The sequence below is a fragment of the Eretmochelys imbricata genome, chromosome 8 (assembly GCF_965152235.1).
Source record: "Eretmochelys imbricata isolate rEreImb1 chromosome 8, rEreImb1.hap1, whole genome shotgun sequence".
NCBI lineage: Eukaryota > Metazoa > Chordata > Testudines > Cheloniidae > Eretmochelys > Eretmochelys imbricata.
In genome coordinates this window covers 56,171,090-56,189,993 of record NC_135579.1, presented here as the reverse complement: position 1 = coordinate 56,189,993, position 18,904 = coordinate 56,171,090, and the positions used below count along the sequence as shown (strand labels likewise).

Below are 18,904 nucleotides of genomic sequence, written 5' to 3'. Positions count from 1 at the left end.
ACTGTAAGTTTTATTGGTGACTAAATTTGATCTGCCTCTGCAAGTGGAAAAAGTGTATTGGCCACCCACTGCCCTGCAGAGCAATTCCTCAGGACTATTAACTAAAAGAGAAAGAAAAGAAAGAAACATTACCTTGTGACTTGAGTTACACTAAGTAAACATATTTGTTCTAACTTTTCCTTTAAATCTTAATACAAAATATCGCGACACACTTGATACCTGGGTCAACACAGATGCAATCTGCCCAACATATCTAGCATGTTGAGCAGCAGTGAAGCAGATAATAATTTTCACAGAATTTTCAGTCCCAATAAAACTGAGTATTTACGGCCTGATCTATATAACCCAACGAAGTCAGAGTCACAGGCTTTGGTTTGAGCCCTTACGGTATAAAGTGTTCCTCATTTGCAAAGCACTATACAATTATGCTCGAATGCATCCCTATTAAAAATATCATTACCCCATTTCGTACATGAGACAATTGAGAAATAGTGCTAAGGTCCTAATGATCTGCTACATCTTAGTATGCCTTGCATGTAGTGGAGAGTGGCAGCAGCAAGGAGCTAATTGTGGCTCCCTGATCTTTGGGAGCCTGGTCCCAGCAAAAGCTAGAGCAGCATGGAGTCTGCTGTGATTGGGGGGGTGGGGGTTTGCTCCACCTATGCTACACTTCTTCCCCTTATTCTGGGATAAGGAGCATCTGGCACAAAGCCCTGGTGTGCCTCTCTGCAACAGGAACTCTCCACCAGCTAGCTCTAGCCACTTAATGCTGTTAGTTGACTGGCGAATGTGGCCCTAAATGATTTGCCAAAGGCCACAAAGGGAGACAGTGTCAGAGTTAGGATTAGACTATGAGATTTCCGATTTTCCACTCCAGGGCTCAGGCCCTCCCATTTCATAAACTTTGTTGACTGAAAATGATGTGACAGGAAGGTGATCATTGCAGTTTATAAAAGTGATTGTATGCATTGTTTCTAAATCTATTCCTATGAAACTCTTTCAGACAAAAAACTGGTAACTGTCTAAACCACAACAGAGTTGATTAAAACCCAGTACTGGCAAATAAGTGAGTTATTCCTTTCCAGAGGACACTACTCATAAGAATTAAAAAACTATGTCCCTACTTTAATGCATCATTATGTCTGTGCCACCTATTTTCACTTGAAAATAAAAATTTAGTACTCAGATATTACTGAACTAAATACCTCTTCCCCACCCACACACCTAGAGAAAAGATGTTAATGTCAAACAAAATTAACTCACCAGAGAAGAAACAATTAAATTGCTACCCCTATTGATGGACTGTAAAGAAATGAAAAACATTTGTATGGAGATGAAAGGAACATGAGCAAGGGAGTATGTTATCCTCTTGAGGAATGTACATGCAGAGCCCATTATAATACAGGAATAATGTCATTTTTACAGTGCTTTTCAGCTTCAAGCATTTCACAAACTCTATCTAGGCTGTGTTGTGACTGCTCTCACATTATGTATAAGAGAAGGCTCAGAGCCCCCTCACTCCCATTGCATACTTATGCATTTGGAGGCAGAATTTAACAAGGGGAGCTTCTTCGAGTAAATTTTTTCCATATATTTGGTATAAAATTAAACAAATTCCACTTTCCGTAGCTCCACAATGGAAGTCTGGTAAATGGCCAAACCACAAAAACAACCCCACCTTGACCCACTTAAATATGTAACTGACTGTGCATATACAGTATCTTGCCGATACAATTGAGCCACTAGACAACACAGTATTGTGCTTGCCAATTGTTCAGCCGTTTTGGACATCAAGAAACTCAGGCTTACAAATGGGCAAAGTTTTGAATATTTACTCTTCTAGCATATAATGTACCTAAGACCATGGTTCCTTTTGCAATTCAAAGAAACTAATTGTACATTCTTGGTTTTTAGAGTTTATTTTATTTTATTTTTTATTTTGCAGATACATAATAAACATATCATTTTATGTTGGGGGTGTGATCTAGAGATTAGAGCAGGGGATTGAGTGTAAACATTCACAAGGTTCTCTCTTCCCAGCTCTGGAAATGACTTGCTTGCCAAGTCATTTAACATGTGTGCTGCCACTTCAACATCCATAAAATGAGACTGATAATATTTGTCTAGCTCTCAGAAGGGATGCAGGGCTCAGAAGCTCTTTTTATGGCATGTCAGGTGAAAGGCACCATAGGCTCAATCCTACAATGTACTGAGCATTCTGACCCAATCTAGCAAAGCACCTAAGTAGGCCCATTGATTTCACTGGAATTACTTGCATAATAGTGTAATCATTCAGATTAAAGGTTATCAGAATCTAGTCCAGGAGTAGTCCCCTTGACTTCACTGGGATAGTCATGTAAAATACGTAGGATATGGCCCAGCCTGTACTACTAGGACACTGGTGTCTAGGACACTGGTGCCCAACTTTGTTACATAGGAGCTTCTGGGTGTGGTGTTCTGTCCCATCTAGTGGCACCAAGACCACTTAGAGAGAGAGTTAAATGAGTCTGTTCTACAGCCTTAGCTAACAGCCAGTTGGCTTTTAGCTCACGCACTAAACTCCTGAGGTCCCCAGTTCGATCCTGCCCATCAGTGACCGAGGTCTGTCAGTGTTACATAAGCACGACCTTGTGTGGGCCAAACAGATTTAGCCACTTGCACTGATTTATATTTTAAGTTCAGTTTGTTTCGTATGTATTTAGATAGACAATACTGTACATAGAAACAATCTATTTACATGTGTAAACTAAAATGATGTAAACATGATGACAAAACACTAATGAATTGGCCATTAGTATATTGTGTTGAAGCAGGCTGCAGGCCTCATGAAATGCTCTGGTGGGCTGTGTATGGCCCATGGGCCATATGTTGGGCACCCCTGGTCTAGGATGAGTTGGTGGCAGAAGGAATAATAGCACAAAAGCCTATGTGATTTTTAGCCTTTGCCCTGAAGAATGTACTCTTATGAAGGAGACTGTCTCCCTTCAACTTTTGCCTACCACACTGAGTCTGGCTGTCACAGGCATCTGTTCTCAGTTCCTGTCAGTAATCCACTCTGCAGAGAGTATCCTGTATAGGACACTGGTGCCACTGCCAGAGAGATCCTGCCAATCTGATTTACAAAAAAAGCTTTATAAGATTTTCTGTTTCTCACCATCTGTGTATTATCAGAAAGTAGTGGTACAAGATCTTATACCTCTCTGTGTTTGTGACAAAAGAGGCGGCCTCCAGTGTCAAAATGTTAAGAGTGTGAGGTTTAAAATCCCATACTAAAAGAATACTAAACATACAAAGTGTCACTTTAATCTTAACACAAATTAAAAGATCACTTTAAGTTTACACTTTCTAAATGTTTTCAACCATCTTTTGTTTTAATGGAACGTTGGCTGCATATTTTAAAGTAATTGTTAACACGTTTTAGCCATTTTAGAGGCTCAAACATAAAATCTTTCCCTGACAGCTTTTGCTCGTCCGTTTAACAAACAGCATCCTCTGTTTTTTCTGTCACCAGTGTTGCAAGAACCAATGCAGCTGCCTTTTAGTTAGTATCTTATGGTCCCAATCCTGCAATTTTTAAATTTATATTTTTATTTACTTTTTCCCCAGAAATAAAGGGAGAAAAAATTAACAAAAAACTAAAGGTCTAGAAAGGGAGGGAAAGAAAGGAAGGAAGGGGGACAGAGAGGGAAAAGGAGAGTGACATCTTTGTCTCCACCCACGAGAAATTAATAAAAGATTTCTAAAAAGTCTTCTCAAATTTGTCTGAAGTCTCTTTCTACCAAAAACATTAACCACTCTAACTGCCAGGTCAGCCAAGTCCCTGTGCCAAGTCTCTCTCTCTGAAGGAACTCTGCTCTCCCATGATCTAACTAACTAATGAGCACTGCTTGCCCCAAAGTGCAGCATCAATGTGTGAGAAGGGATGGAATTTAAATTTTGTAGCCAAATTAGCCTATATTGTCTGGTAGCTAATATTGTAGAAGAAGCAGCTCTGTGTAAGCTCAAAAGCTTGTCTCTTTCACCAACAGAAGTTGGTCCAATAAAAGATATTACCTCACCCACCCTGTCCCACACAATATTAGAGAGACGTTTTACAAACAAAACTGTAAGAGGCTGATGCTGGTATTCCTGCCAATGGGAGGGGATGGACCAACTCCCATTCCACCAGTGGCCAGGAAGTGGTCTGCTTTGCTATGACCTGGAGCTACCAGGTTGCCTGGCTAAACACAAAGTCTATATGATAATGCTGCTAATCGGGCCAATCTTGCATTCTGATGTATGTGAACAAACCCTCCAAAGGCTCTCCACAGGGCAGCAGGTGCAGGGGTTGCGTGCGTGTATTGGATCATGTGCTGCTGCAGCTTCACTATTCCCAGGAACTAAGCTAGCTAAATTTAAAGTGAGCTCAGACAGGTGCAGCACAGGCTAGCCCTGTGAGTAATTTCCCAGGGTTCAGGGTGGACTTGTACAATCCCCACACTGAAGAACCCACTACTGTGGCTTTATTGCTCCAGGAACATCTACTCGAGCCACAAACACTCCTTGTAATTAGAAAAGGAGTACTTGTGGCACCTTAGAGACTAACCAATTTATTTGAGCATGAGCTTTCGTGAGCTACAGCTCACTTCGCCGATGAAGTGAGCTGTAGCTCACGAAAGCTCATGCTCAAATAAATTGGTTAGTCTCTAAGGTGCCACAAGTACTCCTTTTCTTTTTGCGAATACAGACTAACACGGCTGTTACTCTGAAACCACTCCTTGTAATTGTAGTTTACACTTACCATTAGGGAAAAGGCAGGGACTTAGCCAAAGTTTCTGTAAGAGGGGGTTATCCATGTGCAGTTTGACCCCCTCTGTTCAAGTAATCAGGATTTGTGTAAATTTTGTAAATAAATAACACTAAGAAATTACATGACATGGCATCACCTATTTCTCTTCCAATTGGAACTGACCTGCAAAGCCCTGGAAGCTTTCCCCATTTGAGAAAAGGGTCAACAAACAGTATGATTATTATTCCCATTTTAGAGAAGAGAAAACTGAGACATACAGAGTTTAAAAGGCCGGATTTTCAAAAGTATTTGGGCACCTAAAGATGCTGATAAATGCCTAGTGGGCTTTTTACAAGTGCTTACATTCCATGGGATTTAGGCACCTAACCTGCTTAGTAACCACTTTTTGAAAATCCCACTAAGCACTTACTACATCGTTAGGTGCCAAAATACCTTTGGAAATTTGGCCCTAAAGGACTTGCCCAAAGGTAAATCAATAACAGAACCCAGGAGTACTGAATCTCATGCCCTTGCTGAAATCACTGGACACACCGCCTCTCTTTGTCAAGCTTATGCAGCCAGTCTGGAAAGGGTAATGAAATTTCATTGCATGAAAATGTCTAGCAGAACATGATTACAAATGTTTGAAAGTTAGGATGTCACATTACCTATCCTATTTTTTCCCCTTGAAACGCAGTGTGGAATGCAAGGATATGTACTGTAGCCATTTTTCCTGGAATAAAATGAAAATATTTTCACTTTAACACAGTATACATCGGCTTAAAGATTTCAAATGAATTTATTTTTATCCTTTCAGGATGTCTTTTTCCATGGTGGTTTAAATCTTCCTGTGAGTCAGTGTTTACTTCCTTTATTTAAAGAGGGGGAGAGAGATTCCCATTTTAAATGCTGTGTCCTGTATTCCTGCATCCTCTCCTCCCCCAAACCCTGGATGGAAATTTTTACCATGTTGAAAAAAAGGGTGTATACTGTTGGGGTAGGAGACTTCACTTAATTTAACTCAGACCTCCTAACAGATCAAAATATTTGTTTATGATTTGCAAGGCTTCCAGTTTTACAGACAAAAAACAAAACAAAAACCATCATAAAAAAATTGCATCCGTTTCTTCTAGCATTCTCACTAGCTTTCTGTCAGACTTCAAACGCAGAAGAGAAAAGCTTTGAATTAAATTGTATAGGGAGATTTTTCATGTATGCGGGTGCGTCAGCCTTTGTGTCTTCATGTGTCTGTCACAGCTCTTTACTAAATATTGCTCACTCATTGAAGTTTATGTAAGTGTGTGAAATGCATGAATCTGTAATAGGATTTGGAGGTTTGAGTCATTAAAAGATTCAAAATTAGTTGTGCGCTGATTTGCACTTGAATTTGAACATGACAATCAAAAGTATCCATACTGTTTCCACAAATCATAAAGCAGAATGAAAGCCTTTCAGACAATGAATACAAACGTGTGCTAATTTTAGTTATCCAGGTCCTGTGATTATGCAAATGTAAATTGAACTAATGGAAATACCTTTCCCAAACAATACCTAGCACTTAAAGTTTTTAATCTTCAAAGTGCTTTATAAACATTAACTAATTAATCCTCACAATGCTCTTTTGAGGTAGATTAGTAAATGTATGCCCAATTTGCATATGGGAAGCCATGCAAGGCAGTATAGTGACTTTCCTGCAGCCACAGAGTTAGCTCTATGAGAAGAGGTCAGAAGTTCTTGGCTCTCAAAAGGAAGAGAAGAATAGCCTTGGAGCTGAGGCTCTGGACTGTAACTAAGGAAACGGATTAATTTCCCAGCTCTGCCACAGACTTCCTGTGTGACCATAGGCAAAAATCACAATCATGCTGAGTCTCAGCTTCCTCAAATGTAAAATGTACCACTTTAATCTATGAATCCATAAATACTTGGAGACACTCAGACAATATGGTGATGGGGCACCATAAAAGTACATAGCTAGTCATGTGCTCTGATCACTAGATCCTCCCTTTTTTTCTATGGCCATAGGAATTTATGTAGCACATAATTGAGCCAATATTATTAGCCATCAGGGATTCTGACATGTTTAAGTGTAATTTCTGAACATTTAACTACACAAATACAAAAGGACACCATAACATTTAATATCATACCTCTGTCTGAATATCTTTCACTGTTATTGTTATAACTAACACCACAATACCTGAAAGATTAAAGAGGGGAGGGGGGAAATCTCTACAGAATTTGGGTAGCCAGCTATGTCTGCTTTGTGGCTAATTTGCACTGGTGTATAGGTGACACAATGTGGGCCAGAATCTGGGCCCAGTAGTTTCAGACCAGAGTAGAGCAAAGATAATACTGATGGTATACTGATGTATAAGTAGGGGCATAGCGAGCACATCGAGGGACGTGATCGTCCCCATCTATTCGACATTGGTGAGGCCTCATCTGGAGTACTGTGTCCAGTTTTGGGCCCCACACTACAAGAAGGATGTGGGTACATTGGAGAGAGTCCAGCGAAGGGCAACAAAAATGATTAGGGGTCTGGAACACATGAGTTATGAGGAGAGGCTGAGGGAACTGGGATTGTTTAGTCTGCGGAAGAGAAGAATGAGGGGGGATTTGATAGCTGCTTTCAACTACCTGAGAGGTAGTTCCAGAGAGGATGGTTCTAGACTATTCTCAGTGGTGGAAGAGGACAGGACAAGGAGTAATGGTCTCAAGTTGCAGTGGTGGAGGTTTAGGTTGGATATTAGGAAAAACTTTTTCACTAGGAGGGTGGTGAAAAACTGGAATGCGTTGCCTAGGGAGGTGGTGGAATCTCCTTCCTTAGAAGTTTTTAAGGTCAGGCTTGACAAAGCCCTGGCTGGGATGATTTAATTGGGGATGGGTCCTGCTTTTGAGCAGGGGGTTGGACTAGATGACCTCCTGAGGTCCCTTCCAACCCTGATATTCTATGATTCTATGATGGTATTCCTTCACTAACTGTACCACTTCCATCACCTTCTCAAATAGGCTCCTTAGTTCAAATTCTGTTTTCAGTTTCACAGCAGCTGTGAATTCCACTGAAGTCAACATGCAGTTCTTCTTAGGGGGCCTTTGTGCATTCCCTCTTGTGGGATAAGGTGCCCTTGGTATCAAGTTGTGGAACTGCCTTGAAAAGCACAGCTGTGTATGAGATTTCACACAAGCGTGGTATCATTGCTCTGTTCTTTATAAGAGAGAACACCCCTAACTGTCTCAGTTCCTTATCACCACTGCAGAGGTTGAACTGAAGTTGCCTCTTCCACCCTCAAGCTAGATTTTTTCCTTCTACTAACTTAGTATTTTCTTGCAAATAGTTTAGAGTGGTAAACCTTCTTTTGTTCCAGGATCCTTTGATTCCTCACCAGGCCCTGAGCCCCAAAAGGGTTTCAAGAAGTATGCCACATGGGGCAGTCCAAGATCCATGGACAAGGCCTTCTATGTCTGGGCAAGACTCATTCAGTAGCCCAGTGTGTAGTTTGCCATGCCTTTGTTCCCCACAACAGAAAGGAGACACATGAGGTTCCAGGCTCAGCTGGCTTATCAATTCCTACACTCCGATGCTCCAGGAGGTCCATTAAGGGTACTGAGACCAGCCTCCATACTAAGGTACTGTACTCTGACACAGGATTCAAGATGCGTTCTACCGTTTAAGCCTCAGTGCTGCATACCCCTGAGATTGGAATCTCTTCTACCTTATACTGGGAGTGAATTCTTTATCTGGCACCACCAGCACCAGCTAAATCAAAAGAATCTGAAAACAAACCAGCAACACCTATTAAGGCCTCAGTGACCATGGCAAAGAACAGGTTGTGCACTGCTTCCTAATCTCCCATAAGTGGAAATGTACAGAGGCCCTTGAAGAAGAAAGAAGTTACTTATCAGTAACTGTCATTCTTCAAGAGTCACTCCTGTTTGTCCACACTCCCTGCCCACCTTCCCCTCTGCCTCTGAGCATCTAGCCTAGACTTCTTTTCCTGATATTTCCCCACTGTTGCTACCATTAGTTCACTTCCACCTGTGTTACTAATGGTGAGAATGTGAAGTAAACGAGCCACGAGTATTTTAACAACTTTGTTGCCTAACTCCGCTCAGCATGTTTGTTACAATAACATCACCTGCCAGTCAGAATTAATCCTTCCACCATTGCTAGCACCCATAGGAGGTGCACCAGTGGAATATTGTAATGGGAAAAACAAGTCTAGACAAGGCCAGTGAGTCGAATGCAGCCCTAGTGTAACTCTATTGAAGTCAATGATGTTACACCACCATTAATTTAAACTAGCAGTCTTTAACTTACCTCCAGAATGGTAGAAATCCTAACTAGTGCTATCAAGAATAAATTACAGCTCACCATGCAGGCTTGACAATGAGTCACCTTTAATGCCTCCATTTAGCCAACCCGAATATTTTTTCTTTGTTCAGCAATCAAAGTGTAGGTTTTGGAGTTTAAAACAATTTGACATACCCTTCTTAGTCTGGAAAATTCAACTCGGCCAATTGCAGTTTCCTGGGCAAACCTTCTATTTCTGTTTTTCTCTCACTAGTGTTTAACAGGAAAAATACTTTAACTTTCCACTTGCTCTTTTAAAATATATATTTTAAAGAGAGAGAACTTGTGTGCTTGACTCATGATCTGGAAAAAGCTGTAATCTTTGTGATGACAATGGGCCATATTTATTCCTGATAAAACTCCATCAAAGTCAATGCAGTTACTTCAGGGATGGATTTGGTCCAAGATGTTAATTCTTCAGGAAAGCAATGCAAGCCACGCCATCTAAAATTTTAAAAATATAACTCAGCCTGTCTCCAAATAACTTGATTTGTCATTTGGAAAGAGAACAATAAAGTGAGATGTGGATGGGATGGAGCTGGTTGCTTAGTAATTGGATACGGTGCCTTCCATGTCTAGTTAGGTTCTAAGTTAGTCCTAACAGTCACTTCATGATTGCTATTAGTGAACTATGTGAAATGAGTAGGTCCCCTCAGTAGAGCAGTTTCCATATCACAAGCCTCCACCATGGCAAATTGTTGGTATCTTCATTTGAGAGGTAAAGGACTAAATGGCATTAGAGAGAGAATGTACCTCTTCCACTCCTAATAGTGGTCCCTCAGTTAGAGTTGAGGCCCACTGATGAGGCAGCATGACAAAACTTGCACTGCAGTTACCTATCTTGTGGATTTCAGTCTCCAAAGTTCTTGGTATAATGCCTCTCAGAAGCACCAGTAATTTCTGCTCTTTTAAAGAGCTAGAAAAATCAATATATTATAGTCTTTTCCAGGAAACAAAGTCCAGTTTATACCTATGGTGCTTCGGATTGTGAAACAGGTGCTTTTCTGAAATTGCAGGGGGAATTGAGTGGCCAGAATGTAAATACCTGAAATAGAATTTAGGCAGGAGACTCTTGGAAAAGAGTGTCACGGAATCTTTAATGACAAGCAGAGGTGCCGGTCATTAAAAGCTAATGTGTCTTAGACCCACCAATATTAACACAGAAATCACCTACGTTGTAGACAGTGTGTTCTGTGCCTGATAAACTACAAAGTTCAGTACAACCTACCATCATCAGAGGACTTCTAGGGAACTGAAGTTGCTCCAGGCCCTGGAATCTGGAGTATACCTGGCTACCACTGGAGTCTCTTGACCCTGCTGCTCTTCCAGTGGGAATCATGGTGGGCATAGAAGGAAAGAAGGTGCCATCTGTTCCAGAAAGCCTTTTTAAAAAGCGAAAGGCTTTTGCTGAAATAATGGCCAAGTGTCTGAAGAAGCTAGTGGTTCAAAAGACGCTTCATAAAGTGCAAAGAAAACTCATCTATGCAAGAGCTCAGGCCTATCATAAGGAGTACTGGCAAATGTATAGACGTGAGATTCGTATGGCCCGAATGGCACGCAAAGCTGGCAATTACTATGTACCTGCTGAACCAAAACTGGCCTTTGTGATCAAGATCAGAGGTATCAATGGAGTTAACCCGAAGGTCCGTAAGGTATTGCTGCTCCTTCGCCTGCATCAGATTTTCAATGGCACATTTGTAAAACTCAACAAGGCTTCAATTAACATGCTGCGGATTGTTGAACCCTACGTTGCATGGGGCTACCCCAATCTGAAATCTGTGCATGATGATCTACAAGTGTTGTTACGCCAAGATCAACAGGCAGCGCATTGCTCTGACTGACAATTCTCTGATTCAGCGGTGTCTTGAGAAATCTGAAAAGTTTTCAAAATAAATCACTGTTTAAAAATGTATAGTGTGTAAAGAGCCCCGGTAGTTAAACAACAAAGTAAAAGAAGCAGTGAGAGGCAAAAAGGCATCCTTTAAAAAGTGGAAGATAAATCCTAATGAGGAAAATAGAAAAGAGCATAAACTCTAGCAAATTAAGTGTAAAAATATAATTAGAAAGACCAAAAAAGAATTTGAAGAACAGCTAGCCAAAGACTCCAAAAGTAATAGCAAATTTTTTTTTAAATACATCAGAAGCAGAAAGCCTGCTAAACAACCAGTGGGGCCACTGGACGACCGAGATGCTAAAGGAGCACTCAAAGACGATAAGGCCATTGGAGGAAAACTAAATGACTTCTTTGCATTGGTCTTCACTGTTGAGGATGTGAGGGAGATTCCCAAGCCTGAGCCATTCTTTCTGGGTGACAGATCTGAGGAACTGTCCCAAATTGAGGTGTCATTAGAGGAGGTTTTAGAACAAATTGATAAACTAAACAGTAATAAGACTCCAGGACCTGATGGTATTCACCCAAGAGTTCTGACGGAACTCAAATGTGAAACTGCAGGACTACTAACTGTCATCTGTAACCTATCATTTAAATCAGCTTCCATACCAAAGACTGGAGGATAGCTAATGTGATGCCAATTTTTTAAAAGGGCTCCAAAGGTGACCCTGGCAACTACAGGCCAGTAAGCCTCACTTCAGTACTGGGTAAATTGGTGGAAACTATCATAAAGAACAAAATTGTCAGACATATAGATGAACATAATTTGTTGAGAAAATAGTCAACATGGTTTTTGTAAAGGGAAATCATGCCTCACCCATCTACTAGAATTCTTTGAGGAGGTCAACAAGCATGCGGGCAAAGGAGATCCAGTGGATATATAGTGTATTTAGATTTTCAGAAAGCTTCTGACAAGGTCCCTCACCAAAGGCTCTTAAGCAAAATAAGCAGTCATGGGATAAGAGGGAAAGTTCTCTCATGGATAGGTAACTGGTTAAAAGATAGGAAACAAAGGGTAGGAATAAATGGTCAGTTTTCAGAATGGAGAAAGGTAAATAGTGGTGTCCCCCAGGGATCTGTACTGGGCCCAGTCCTATTGAACATATTCATAAATGATCTGGAGAAAGGGGTAAACAGTGAGGTGGCAACATTTGCAGATGATACAAAACTACTCCAGATAGTTGAGTCCCAGGCAGACTGCAAAGAGCTACAAAAAAATCTCACAAAACTGGGTGACTGGGCAACAAAATGGCAGATGAAATTTAATGTTGATAAATGCAAAGTAATGCACATTGGAAAACATAATCCTAACTATACATATACAATGATGGGGTCTAAATTAGCTGTTACCACTCAAGAAAGAGATCTTGGAGTCACTGTGGATAGTTCTCTGAAATCATCCACTCAATGTGCAGTGGCAGTCAAAAAAGCAAACAGAATGTTGGGAATCATCACGACAGGGATAGATAATAAGACAGAAAATATCATATTGCCGCTATATAAATCCATGGTACGCCCACACCTTGAATACTGCGTGCAGATGTGGTCGCCCCATCTCAAAAAAGATATATTGGAATTGGAAAAGGTTCAGAAAAGGGAAACAAAAATTATTAGGGATATGGAATGGCTTCTGTATGAGGAGAGATTAATAACACTGGGACTTTTCAGCTTGGAAAAGAGGTGACTAAGGGGGGATATGATAGAGGTCTATAAAATCATTACTGGTGTGGAAAAAGTAAATAAGGAAGTGTTATTTATTTCTTCTCATAATACAAGAACAAGGGGCCACCAAATGAAATTAATAGGTAGCAGGTTTAAAACAAACACAAGAAAGTATTTTTTCACGCAACGCACTGTCAACCTCCGGAACTCCTTGCCAGAGGGTGTTGTGAAGGCCAATACTATAATGGGGTTGAAAAGGGAGCTAGATAGATTCATGGAAGAGAGGTCCATCAATGGCTATTAGTCAGGATGGGCAGGAACGGTGTCCCTATCCTCTGTTTGCCAGAAGCAGGGATTGGGTGACAGGGCATGGATCACTTGATGATAACCTGTCTGTTCATTCCCTTTGGGGCACCTGCTATTGGCCACTGTCAGAGGACAGGATACTGGACTTGATGGACCTTTGGTCTGACCCAGTATGGCTGTTCTTATGTTCAGTCCAATAACAATCCAGCAGCCTTGTGCCAGGGCTCTAGCCCAACTAGGCCTTATGACTCTGGCCTTTCATTCACAGGCGCCAACTTTTCTCAGCACCAGTTGGTGCTGGAGCCCCCCGCCCGGCCCCACCCTGACTCCACTCCTGCCCTGCCCCATCCCAACCCCTTCCCCAAAGTCCCCACCCCAACTCCGCCCCCTCCCTGCCCCTATTGGACCCCTCCCCAAATCACCGCCCTGGCCCTGCATCTTCCCCGTGCACACTGCGTACCCCCTCCTCCCTCCCAGCCCTTGCCGTGCAAAACAGTTGCTTTGTGGCGCAAGCGCTGGGAGCCAGGGGGAAAAGCGGAGATGCGGTGTGCTCAGGGGAGGAGGCGGAGCGGAGGCGAGCTGAAGCGGGGGGGTGGGGAGCTGCCGGTGGATGCAGAGCACCCACCAATTTTTCCCCGTGGGTGCTCCAGTCCTGGAGCACGCATGGAGTCGGCGCCTATGCTTTCATTGGTGGCCTATAGGGGAACCAAGTCCCTCCTACTACCCTGGTTCCAGCCCAGGGCCACTGCAGGAAGCAATTACGGTCTGCTTCTTCAAACCTCTTGCTTCCTCCACAGCTCTCAAAGGAAAATCATAACACAAAAATAGTCCAGACAGTCCCTGGCCTCCCTCCCTTAGGGCAATAGCTGATAAGCCTTAGCCCAGCTCAATTTCTTCAGAGCTATCATATGATGTTCAGAGGAACCCCCTGCCAGATTCATCCTCCATCATGCTACTTTTTAGGAGCTAGTGAAGAGAAGTGTATTTATTTCCTAGCACTAGACCCTTTTAAACTAAGCCGTTTCCTTTTAAGGCTCCTCCTCTAAGACTGACATGGCATGCAGGTATGGCAGCGCAGCACTGCCTGAGCCCAGTGCTGCTCTTTAGCCCTTTCTTGTCCAGTTTGATGCTTCCTGAAGAGTACTCAGGGTTCTAAGGCATCTTGCTACCACCATAGCTTGAGGAAGCCTTTTTTGTGCCTGACAGGGGTCAGGTCTCCAACTCCAGCGGCTACAGGCAATACAAGCACTCCCCTCTAGGCCTTGCAGAGCCCACTGTCACTGTACAAGTTAGCGATAGACACATTCCAATCCTCGAGCCCAACCGAGCAATCCCCGGAGTGTCCAGCCCCAATGCACTGCACGCTTGCAGTATTCACACATTCACTGCTTCCAAAGAAACAGCACAACCCAGTTTACCAGTTCCACTCAGATCACTGCTCCTCTTAACACACAGCACTGAGATATATTTACAGAGAAATCAAGTATAAGTTTATTTAACAAACTATAGAGATTCATAGATTTCAAGGCTAGTTGGGACCATTGTGATCATCTAGTTTCATCTCCTGTATACCCATAGAACTTTCCCAAAATAATTCCTAGAGCAGATCTTTTAGAAAATAACCAATATTGATTTAAAAATTGACAGTGATGGAGGCTCCAAATCAGCAATTGTTCCAATAGTTAATTACATTCACCATTAAAAATTGACATCTTATTTCCAGTCTGAATTTGTCTAGCTTTAAATTCCACTCATTGGATCATGCTATACCTTTTCTCTGCTGATTGAAGAACCTTTTATTAAATATTTGTTCTCCAGATGGGTACTTAGAGACTGTAATCAAGTCTCACCTTAACCTTCTCTTCGATAAGGTGGAAGACCATAGAAAGCTCCCTTGCTCCACTAATGAGTGTCTGTATGTGGGGCTTGTCTGTCCAATCTAAAGACACCTGCAGTTGAAGGAGGTCATAGCGGAGGAAGAGCATTGGTGTGCTGAAGCTGAAAGGAATTGCCTCAGAGTTTATGGAAAACAATCCAGCACAGATCAGTACCTCCAATATAGCTCCTATACCCTAGCCACATCATCGCTAAGGAGCCTAGAGCCTAAGATAACAAAAAAAAGTGTTCCAGAGAAAAATTTCTGCAACTAACCAAATGTCCAAAGTAACAACTCTAAAATGCAACCAAGAAAAGCTGTGGAACCAAGCAGCTCTCTCAAACAGGAGTCAGCGGACATAGCAGTGATGGGGGAACCTGGTAGTATTTTGAGTTACATGAAAATTATGTAACTGTTTTTGAATTGGGTTTCCTTAAACTTCTTCTAGTTTCATAATATGTTTCTTCATTAATATATCCATTGTGGTTTTTTTAAGGGTAATTTAGTTTAAAAACCTTAGGCCAGACAGTCAGCTGGTGATGTCACAAATTGATTTGTCAATTTACACTAACTGAGGATAGCCCAATGTATTTCTAATTAAATTTAAGCCTCTGCCATATAACCCGTAAAGTTGCCTACTTGAAACAGGTTCTTGTTCTTGTTTCTGAGACCACCCAGAGAATAACCGTTTTTTTAAATGCAGCAGTCCAGAATGCATATTTTGCTCCAGCCAAATGGAACCTGAACAATTTTCGAGTGGGTTTTAAATTTAGTAAGATTAATTTTTCCACTCCCGTTAAGTAGCAATCTGCCTGTAAAGGGGCTAGGCCAGGGCTCGACCCTCTCCGGGGCAGCGGAGAGCCACACCGGCTCGCTACACACAGTTGACTTTGGGGGAATTTGTCCAGCCACCAGAGTCTCCCTCGGCAGCCCTTGCAGTAACTGGAACGAGCACCGTAGGCCTGGACCCTGAGTCAGGGTGGGGCACCAAATAGTCAGTAGCTCAGGCCCTCAGGCAGGGACTGAGCAACACAGCATGTGTGAATTAGCCCAGGCCTCCAAGGACCTGGAAGAGGGGGAGACTGCCACCCACGAGTTGGGTGGCAGGGGGGACGCAGGCCCACCCACTCCACTGCGTCCCAGCCCGGGGCCCTAGCAGCGGCAAACAACCCGCTGCTGGGTCAGTGGGGATCCTGACCGCAACACACTGACATGGGTTCTGGCAGAGTTACAGCCAGACTAGGGTCGGTTGTCCCCAGGCTACTTCCTAACTCCCCTCCTTCTGGTACCTGGATCACCGTGGTGTTCTCCGGGGGGTCCAGCACCATGGGTTCCTCGGGGCAGTGGACAAGCTGCAGGCCTGATAACTCCTCTGGATAGCTGGCACAGGGCAGGTCCAGCCAGTCTTGGCTTGGACCTGAGGCTGCATGGTTTTTCCCAGTCATGGGCTAGGCTGGCTATGTCTGGCCTCCCCGGCAGCTGGTTCTCTAGTGAGCTCTGAGGGCCTGCCTTTTTACTTCCGGGTTGCCGCCTGTCCCTCTGAGGGGTGGGCTCAGAGCTTCCTGGCTCCACCCACTCTGGTGTCTGGAAGGGCTCGACCCTCTCCGGGGCAGCGGGGAGCCATACCACCTCACTACACTGCCTGACAAAGCCTTAGAGAAAGCAGCATTTGTGTCATGCATTGTGACATAAGGTGCAACATCAGGCTGCTGTGATGCCCCATATTTGTAAAATCAACCTCTGTTTAAGGACTAGAAAGGGATTGATTAGGACATCGTAGAAGCAGACTAGGATCAAGGGAACAAACTTGTAACTACACACATTATCACTACTGGCCACATAATCGTCTCAGAAGCTGACAAACCCAAAGCCAGTGTAAACAGACATTAGAAAAACAAGTGAACGAGTCCCTGATCCCACCCAATGGATCATGGCAGTGAGAACATCTGTTCACAATGGTAAAAAAATCACAAAGAAAAAGTGACGGAGACGAGTTTTCCAGATGTATAGGCAATAGGGAGAATGAAGGTGTCATAAATATAAAGGGAAAGGTAAACCCCTTTAAAATCCCTCCTGGCCAGAGGAAAAATCCTCTCACCTGTAAACGGTTAAGAAGCTAAAGGTAACCTCGCTGGCACCTGACCAAAATGACCAATGAGGAGACAAGATACTTTCAAAAGCTGGGAGGAGGGAGAAAAACAAAGGGTCTGTGTCTGTCTGTGTGATGCTTTTGCCGGGGACAGAACAGGAATGGAGTCTTAGAACTTAGTAAGTAATCTACCTAGGTATGTGTTAGATTATGATTTCTTTAAATGGATGAGAAAATAGCTGTGCTGAATAGAATGAATATTCCTGTCTGTGTGTCTTTTTTGTAACTTAAGGTTTTGCCTAGAGTTAGATTCTATGTTTTGAATCTAATTACCCTGTAAGGTATTTACCATCCTGATTTTACAGAGATGATTCTTTTTTACTTCTATTAAAAGTCTTCTTGTAAGGAAACTGAATGCTTTTTCATTGTTCTAAGATCCAAGGGTTTGGGTCTGTGGTCCCCTATGCAAATTGGTGAGGATTTTTACCAAACCTTCACCAGGAAGTGGGGTGCAAGGGTTGGGAGGATTTTGGGGGGAAAGACGTTTCCAAACAACGGTTTCTCAGGAACCCAGATAAAGTTCGGTGGTGGCAGTGGAAGTCCAAGGGAATAGGATAAAATAGTTTGTACCTTGGGGAAGTTTAACCTAAGCTAGTAAAAGAAAAATTAGGAGGTTTTCATGCGGGTCCCCACAGCTGTACCCTAGAGTTCAGAGTGGGGAAGGAACCCTGACAGAAGGTCACAACAGAATGCTGCATAGAAGTGAGAGCTCACAACTACCTAATCATAACCCATTCTCCTCTGCAGCTCAGCAAAGGACATGAGAACAGCTTCTATTAACAATCCTTTCTCATCTACCAGCACAGCCAATGACCTCAGTCTATTATCCTTTCCCCCGCAAAGGGAAACACAGTGTAACACATAAACTGCTCCTCTAAAATTAAAACATGCAGTGGAAGAGTCAAAAATGGAGGTTGCATATATATACACTGTAGCTCACACCAAGTATTGTTGCACTTGCTATTTGTTGGAAACATGGGGTCACATTATGATGTTATTTACACTAATTGTATGCAGTGTTGTAGCCAGATTGGTCGCAGAATATAAGAGAGACAAGATGGGGGAGGTAATATCTTTTATTGGACCAACTTCTGTTGATGAGAGAGACAAGCTAGTGGACAACATAGTGGACAAGATATAAAGAATTACTAGGCAAAATGGTTAATCAAATTTAAGATTATCATAATCCAGGCCTTCAATTAAACATCATGCCAGCCTTCATTTTATTAATTTTAAATGATTGGATCTGGTTGTAACTATTTTGTTTGTTGTAAATGTTGCAGTAATACAGAGATGTCAGGCAACAGGTATGTGGAACATCCAGAAACTTCACAACTAGGTTTAAATTTTATGTATTTATTTTACTGAAAATGGAAGGCTGTGTGGAATATAGTAGAACCTTAGAATTATGAACACCAGAATTACAAATTGACTAATCAAGCACACACCTCATTTGGAACCAGAAGTACACAATAACGCAGCAACAGAGACACCCCCCAACTACCCAAAAGGCAAATATAGTACAGTACTGTGTTAAATGTAAACTATTGAAAAAATAAAGGGAAAGCATCATTTTTTTCTGCATAGTAAAGTTTAAAAGCTGTATTAAGTCAATACTGAGTTGTAAACTTTTGAAAGAACAACCATAACGTTTTGTTCAGAGTTATGAACATTTCAGAGTTATGAACAACCTCCGTTCCTGAGGCGTTTGTAACTCTGAGGTTCTCCTGTAGCTGTCGTTGTCTAAGGATGAGGGTGTGGCTGAAGAGACCACAGATCACTCTCCATATTAGAAGACAGGCTTCTCGATTGTAGGGGGAGAACTGGCTGTGTCTGACTGAACCTTATGGGAGGGTCTAATTGCTGTGCTATGTAATATTTAAATTAAAATAATTTACTTG

General features: G+C 42.4%; 1 protein-coding gene and 1 pseudogene across 1 annotated transcript in view; one reads left to right on the top strand and one right to left on the bottom strand.

The window, feature by feature from the left end:
• SWT1 (SWT1 RNA endoribonuclease homolog) overlaps positions 1-18,904 on the bottom strand; it is a 157,409-nt gene that overhangs the window by 30,238 nt on the left and 108,267 nt on the right. The gene's annotated exons all lie outside the window — the stretch shown is intronic.
• LOC144269134 (large ribosomal subunit protein uL30 pseudogene) lies at positions 10,457-11,012 on the top strand (annotated as a pseudogene).